Raw genomic sequence first — 6,286 nt, 5'->3', positions numbered from 1 at the left:
TGGCAAAAAGCCGTCAAATTCCAGAAGAAAAGCAGAGCTGCTCCCTGAGTCCTGACACAGCACACAGTGAAAAAGTGCTGCTGAGAAATAAAACTGCACCTAGCTGCCAAGAGTCGGGGTCAAAGCAGGAACTCCAGAAAGTGTGAGAGCAGTGGGGGCTGAAAAGTCTGTCTGAAAAGCAAATCCAGCACTGATTTAAGGATAAAGACAACATCACAGATATTTCTTTTGTGCAGTGAGGACAGGCAGAAGGAGTCATGGACAGCTTAGCTTTTGTATGGAAGGTGTCACTGCCTGAAACATGATTGGTTATATACTCATAAAAGTGTGTAACTCCTGTCACCGCCTCGGGGAAACTGAAACAATGCAGCCTTTATCGTGTGTTCACATTAACACTGCTATTGTAAAGAAATGTACACAATATATATTTGTTTAAAGCTTAATGTTGATTTCTTCCATTGTGGTAACTCTTTTCTTTGTGTGTGTGTGTGTGTGTTTGTGTCAGCATTGTCAGTTTATTTTGTATGTCTGATTGCTTATGATGTAATATTAACTTCTAGTGTTATTATTAGTATGTCTTGGGTTTTGTTTAGTTCAAGTTTCATCCGTGCTGCCATGTTTATGTGTCGTTTTCTGTTTCCTGTGTAAGTCTCTTGTCCTCTATGTATGATTTTTAGTTATGTCTGTGCCTCATTTCCCTTTCTCTGTTTCATGTTCCTCTCCTTGTTTATGTCTGCGTTTTCCATGTCATATTGTCAAGCTCGTGTTGTCACAGTCTTCGTCTCATTTTGTTTCCTGTTTTATTTTGACAGTCTAGTGTTTCCATGTTCGGTGTGTTTAGTTTTGCTTTCACTGTGTTCTCCATGTGTTTCCTCTGCCCTCATTCCCCTTCTTTGCATTTAAGTCCTCCTTTGTTAAGGCTCAGGTCGTCTGTTGAGTTCTCGTCATGTTTCCGTGCGTCCATGGTTCCAGGTTTTTCTATGTTCAAGGTTTTGCTCTTTGTCTATTGTGTTTAGCATTTAATTTTCCCAGTTTAGTTGTAGTTAGCTTTGCCTCAGTATACACCTGCCTTTTGTTTTGTACCTTTACCCAGCCACAAATAAACGGCTCCTCCTTAGTTGAATCAAAGTGGGTTTTTTGCGTGTCTGCAATTGGGTCCTCCTCCTCACTCTGCTTCAGCCAGACTGTGACAGTGTATCTATCAATAATAATAATAATAATAATAAAAAGAAAATTAATTACATGTCCAACTTTAGAGCAGCGTGCCAGTGTTTTTTATACATTATATAATTAAATCTGTATGTCCCAAAGGAAATAATTGTTATAAATGCTGCAGTATGTTCAGTTGCTAAAAAGCAGCAGCCTGTGAGGTGGATAGATGCCCTCGCAGGAGAGTCAAAACTCCAATGTTGAGGTTTCATAATGCAGAGTGTAAATCAGTGAGTGACATCATGGAGATTAGAGCGAGCCTGAATGGTTTTATGCATGGTTGCTGACGGCATCGGCCATTTTACTGAGCAGTTAGTGTACGGTGAGTTGTTAAAGCTTTTTCTCAGAAAGTTGTTGCTGGTTTGAATTATGCAAAAATGTTAAAGCTGCAGTGTAGAAAGCTTAATGTTGAACTCAAAACTGAGCAGAGCTGCAATTTGATAAAAATGTAATTGTTGCCATTTGAACCATTTTGTCCTTGTTGTCTTCCTCACAGACTGAAATGAGTCTGCTCTTTTGAGACAGGCACATATTAGCCAGCTGTCTAATGCTAAATCCTGTTGAATCTTGTATTTTTCATTCAGACTCAAAGGATTTATTAAAGCATGAATGAATTCTAAATAAATCAATCTCTGCAGTGTATCCTTATACATAAATGACAGCACAGTTAGCGTGTCTGTCTCTTACTACTAAGAAGTGGAATAGATACACACCATATTCAGTCGTTAGTACTTACCAAGAATGAAAGGATGGAAAAATCATCAACCAGTGAAAGTCACTGATGACCAAGATGGAACCAAGTAGGGACCATTCCTGTTGGTTGTGTGTGGTAATTCACTGGAGAGAATATTAGGAGAACTTTAAATGTAATGATGTATCATATGTGAAAGATTTGGTAGAGTCGTTGTATTCGATTCCCTTACAGCTATCTTGTGTTTTTTGTGTGAAATCAGCTCTGACAGCACTGAGGGGTCTTAGCTGACACATACATGTAATTGCAGGTGACTAGATGACAGGAACACTGAAGCAGTCGAACAGTGGCGTGATGAGTAACACTTCCTGGGCAAAGGACATCAAAAGTTGAAAGCTGAGTTCACCACATGTCAGACCTGGACACCTGCTGACAGCACAGAGGGCCGAGGATCGACCTGGAGAAGCTAAGTGTTGTCAGCGGGCTGTCAAGACCAGTGGATAAGAAAGGAACGAAGTCTGCTGTTTGTCAAATTTGTCATAGTTCTGTGATCATTTGACATTCGAAGCCTTCACTGCTGGATGCTGATAGGGCACACACAGAAAGCAGAGAGAGATGTTATAAAGCATCACCAGCAAAGAAAGGTACATTTCAAGCACAGCAGTAAAATCTGCTCTGGCAAAAGTATTTGGTACAGAGCACTGACGCTCAGTGAATTCATTGTTGCTCTGATTAGCATGGCACAGTTCAATCGAGAAGAACACTGGGAATGAAATGTCACTGCTAGAGATGTCATATACCTCACTTCTGTAACCTGGAGGTGGAAGATAGGCTTAGGCTGTTGAGGCTGTAGCTGCAGGCAGCCTGAAGAAACACACTGATGTGCAGTGCTGTGGCTGCAAGTCTCACCTTGGAAAATAGACAACTTATCAGAGCAGGTAATCTTAGATGATCCCAAAACATCATTACTGCTTCTGTATGGTGCTGTAACACTTTATGGTAGCAGTGTATGCAGTGACTGGCCACACGGTTGTAAAAGCTGTAAAAGCTTTTTACCCCTGAAAGTGTTGTTGGTCTTCTTCTGGCTGTGCGTGGCCAGTTTGTTGGCTAGTTTCAGCTCCCTGTCCTTTTCTGTGTCTCTGCAAGTCCACTTCTGTCTGGGCCTCTCTTTGCCCCCAACTGGGAGTACATGCACCCACCCATGCACCCAGTTGATGTTAATGTATCCAATTATTGAGCAGCCCTAGCACCACAGAGCTTCATGCATAGTTTTAAGCTACATCAGTTGTAACTTGGTATCCTGGGTAATGTTAGTCCTTACAGCAGTGGCACCATCCAGGCATAGACTGCCCTCTACTGGGCATGGCTCTCACACCTAGTGAAGAGCAAATGCAAGGTCAAAGTTTAGGTGAAGACTTTTGTTGGTTGATGAATTTAAAGTTTAAAAACTGATCTTAACAAAGATCAACTTATCAATAAGGATCAAGGAAAGAAGAGCTGCTCAAAAAGACTCAGAGCACTCCCACAATCCACATGACAAATAAATTCAACTCATACTACCATGCTCTTATGGTCGGGATCATCCATCCATCCATGGTCTAATTTAGATGACCTTTCCATATATAATCCCAGTTTGTATCAGCTCATTCTTAACCCTGAAGTGACTGAATGTCATTTTGAGAGGATCAGCCAGTGTGGCTCTCTTACATGTAGATATTGTTGCTGAATTGCATCAGACTTGGTGGAGCTCCACATCAGAATATTTTATTTTTGCTCAACAGCAGCTTCACTTTCCACTGACTCATTGTAACAAAGCCATTATTCATTCTGTAGTTTACAGTTTTTATGTGTCAAATGGAGTTTTCCTGACCTCTCTGGCCTGCTGATGGGTTAGGACTCTTGTAACTTAACAAAAGGCTTTTTCAGGCTTACAGGGTTGGAGAAGTATTCAAATCACATTTCAACTCAAGCTGAGGAAAGTAGTAGGCACCAGCCAACGATCCATGCTTTAGTGGCACCACTTGGCAGGTGCAGGTGCAAACACCTATCTTAAAACTTAACCTTTCTAAAACTCTTAAAATTCAATCAGTAAACGCGGCTCAACTTTAAGGCCAAACTGAACAACCCTGGGCTCTATGGATAGGGAAACTTCAGGGACATTAACAAGAGTCCTAATCCTAACCCGTCAGCAGGCCAGAGAGAGGTCGGGAAAACTCCATTTGCTACATTGATCAGTGTTTGTTTGTTGGTCATGAGAATTTGCATTTTAATGATCAAGGAACTGACCTCCCAGCCCATTGTTCATTCAGTGGGCTGGTTTCAGTCATCGTGCAGCTGACTGCAGTCACCTGGATGAGTGATGAAACGTTTCTCCCACTGAAAACGTCCTGATGAACAGAATCAACCTTTTGGGTAAATAAATAACAACTCAATCTAAGAGCTGTACGTTGTAAGTACCCTAACTACATCCTGTAGCCGCATATTTTCAATGCAGGAAGGGACTATCGATGTGCAAAGGTCTGCACGGGCTTGCAACTAGCCCTGAAATGAACCTTCTCCAATAGAAAGTTCTCCAATAGACCACACAGAACGCAGCACCTTCTTCCTGTATTTATTTTTGTTGCTCCCGCCCCCGACACATCTGGCCAGTGAGCGGACTGAACATGGTCACGTGGTTTGTAGTGAGGCATTTTGGTTTGCTTGGATGTTTCTCTGTTTAAAAACAAACCAAAACAAACTACAGGTTTGCAAACTCATGAACGGACTGAAACCAGAGGAAACAAACTGTAGGTGTGAAAACGGGCATAGAGAAAGAGAAAAAACTGAATCTGACTGCTCTTACAGTTGGCTCTTTAATAATGTTGCTGGATGGTGTCGAACGAGGTCTGTGGGCTTCAAACATCCTTGTCTGTCTTTGCTTCCTTTCTGATTGTAAATCCTTCCAAGAAACTGTCACAATGTGTCAAAAGCTTTTCAGTTAACTTAACTAATAATTAAATTTCCTTCGGGATTAATAAAGTATTCTGATTCTGATTAAACTGTAAAATCTTGAAATATGTAAATCTAATTTGTATTACCTGCTCTCAAACATGCATCATTTTGGATACTGCACCTTAAAATCTCATAGAAATAATTAAGATGTGAACCTTTTGCGGCCTGAGAACAGATTTGTCCTTTTCTGTTTCTTAAAAAATGCCACAAAGAGATTTCTGGGTCATGTCCCTCAGTTTGGAAGAAAAATGTACTAATCGACTGCAGCCAGTGTCCTGCTTTTTCTTTGTCCTCCTGAATAGAGCCAGAAAGGTTCAGTGGTTGCACAGAAATTCAATAATTAGCCCTAGGGGGTACCTTAGTGTAGACAGCACCTGTAGGGATAGAAATGGACTTCTGCTGTACCTCAGTTTATTTTGGTTGTGCCCAGCAGGGCTACAGGCAAATAACCCCTCAACTCATAATGTACCTAATGATCTTTGTGACGGAGCAAGATCAGCTTAAAACTGTTTACATACTCATATCTGACTGTAATTCATTTGACTTGATTATTTGTGCACCTTTTGCACCCTGTGATGTTCAAACAGAAGATAACTTATATTTGTAAACTGCTATTGTGACTCTTTTTTCCTGAGCAGAGCAAACAAGCACTAATATGCAGCAGTTTTGTTCAGAGTTAATCAGCAGTAATTATTTGTGGCGTTTAGATGTTAATCAGAGAACTGTTTGGAACATCACAGCTGATCATGTTCTGCAGCACAGCCTCCAAGTCACTGCATTTCAATTCACTCCAATTAATGTACACATTATTTGTGTGTGATGGTTTTTCGAATACAAACACAGTGATTGATCGCTGACCCAGTGACGTGTGTGTTCAGGTGGCTGGAAGTCGGGCTGGAAGACTTAAATCCAAAGATCCCTGCCATCCAGCGATAGTCACACTTGACCGAGACGTCACAGCTCAGGAACATTGCTCTGTCAGGCCTGAAGTGGGGACTCCTTTATTTAATGAGAAATGTGGCCCTCACAACCTCCTGCTGAGGTTTAGGGGATTTGAGGCACACAGAAAACCGTGCGAAATGAAGGAGAGTGTGGCATTAAGGAGATGAAGAACATGGCTGAGGAAAAACGAGGGAAATGCTGTCATTTGCACGTTTGTCTCAGTCCCTGGCGTGTATAAAGACGCGCCTGATGGTGGAAAGGTGAGGTGAATGTGAGGTCACTCTGAAACGCTTTCTCTTCTTCCTCCCACGCTTCTTTTTGCTGCTCTGCAGAGTTTCACCTGCACAGGCAGTACTTTCTTCTCAGCTGACATCTCGGAGCAAAAAGGAGTCCTCCCATCTTATTCTCATGTATTTATTCCCTCTCAGCTGTGCTGTTACTTTTCAATCTCCT

This window comes from Perissodus microlepis, chromosome 7 (genome assembly GCF_051167445.1).
Source record: "Perissodus microlepis isolate ML-2025 ecotype Zambia chromosome 7, ASM5116744v1, whole genome shotgun sequence".
NCBI classification, from domain to species: domain Eukaryota; kingdom Metazoa; phylum Chordata; class Actinopteri; order Cichliformes; family Cichlidae; genus Perissodus; species Perissodus microlepis.
The sequence above is the reverse complement of the archived record's forward strand: the minus strand, read 5'-3'. Positions refer to the sequence as shown.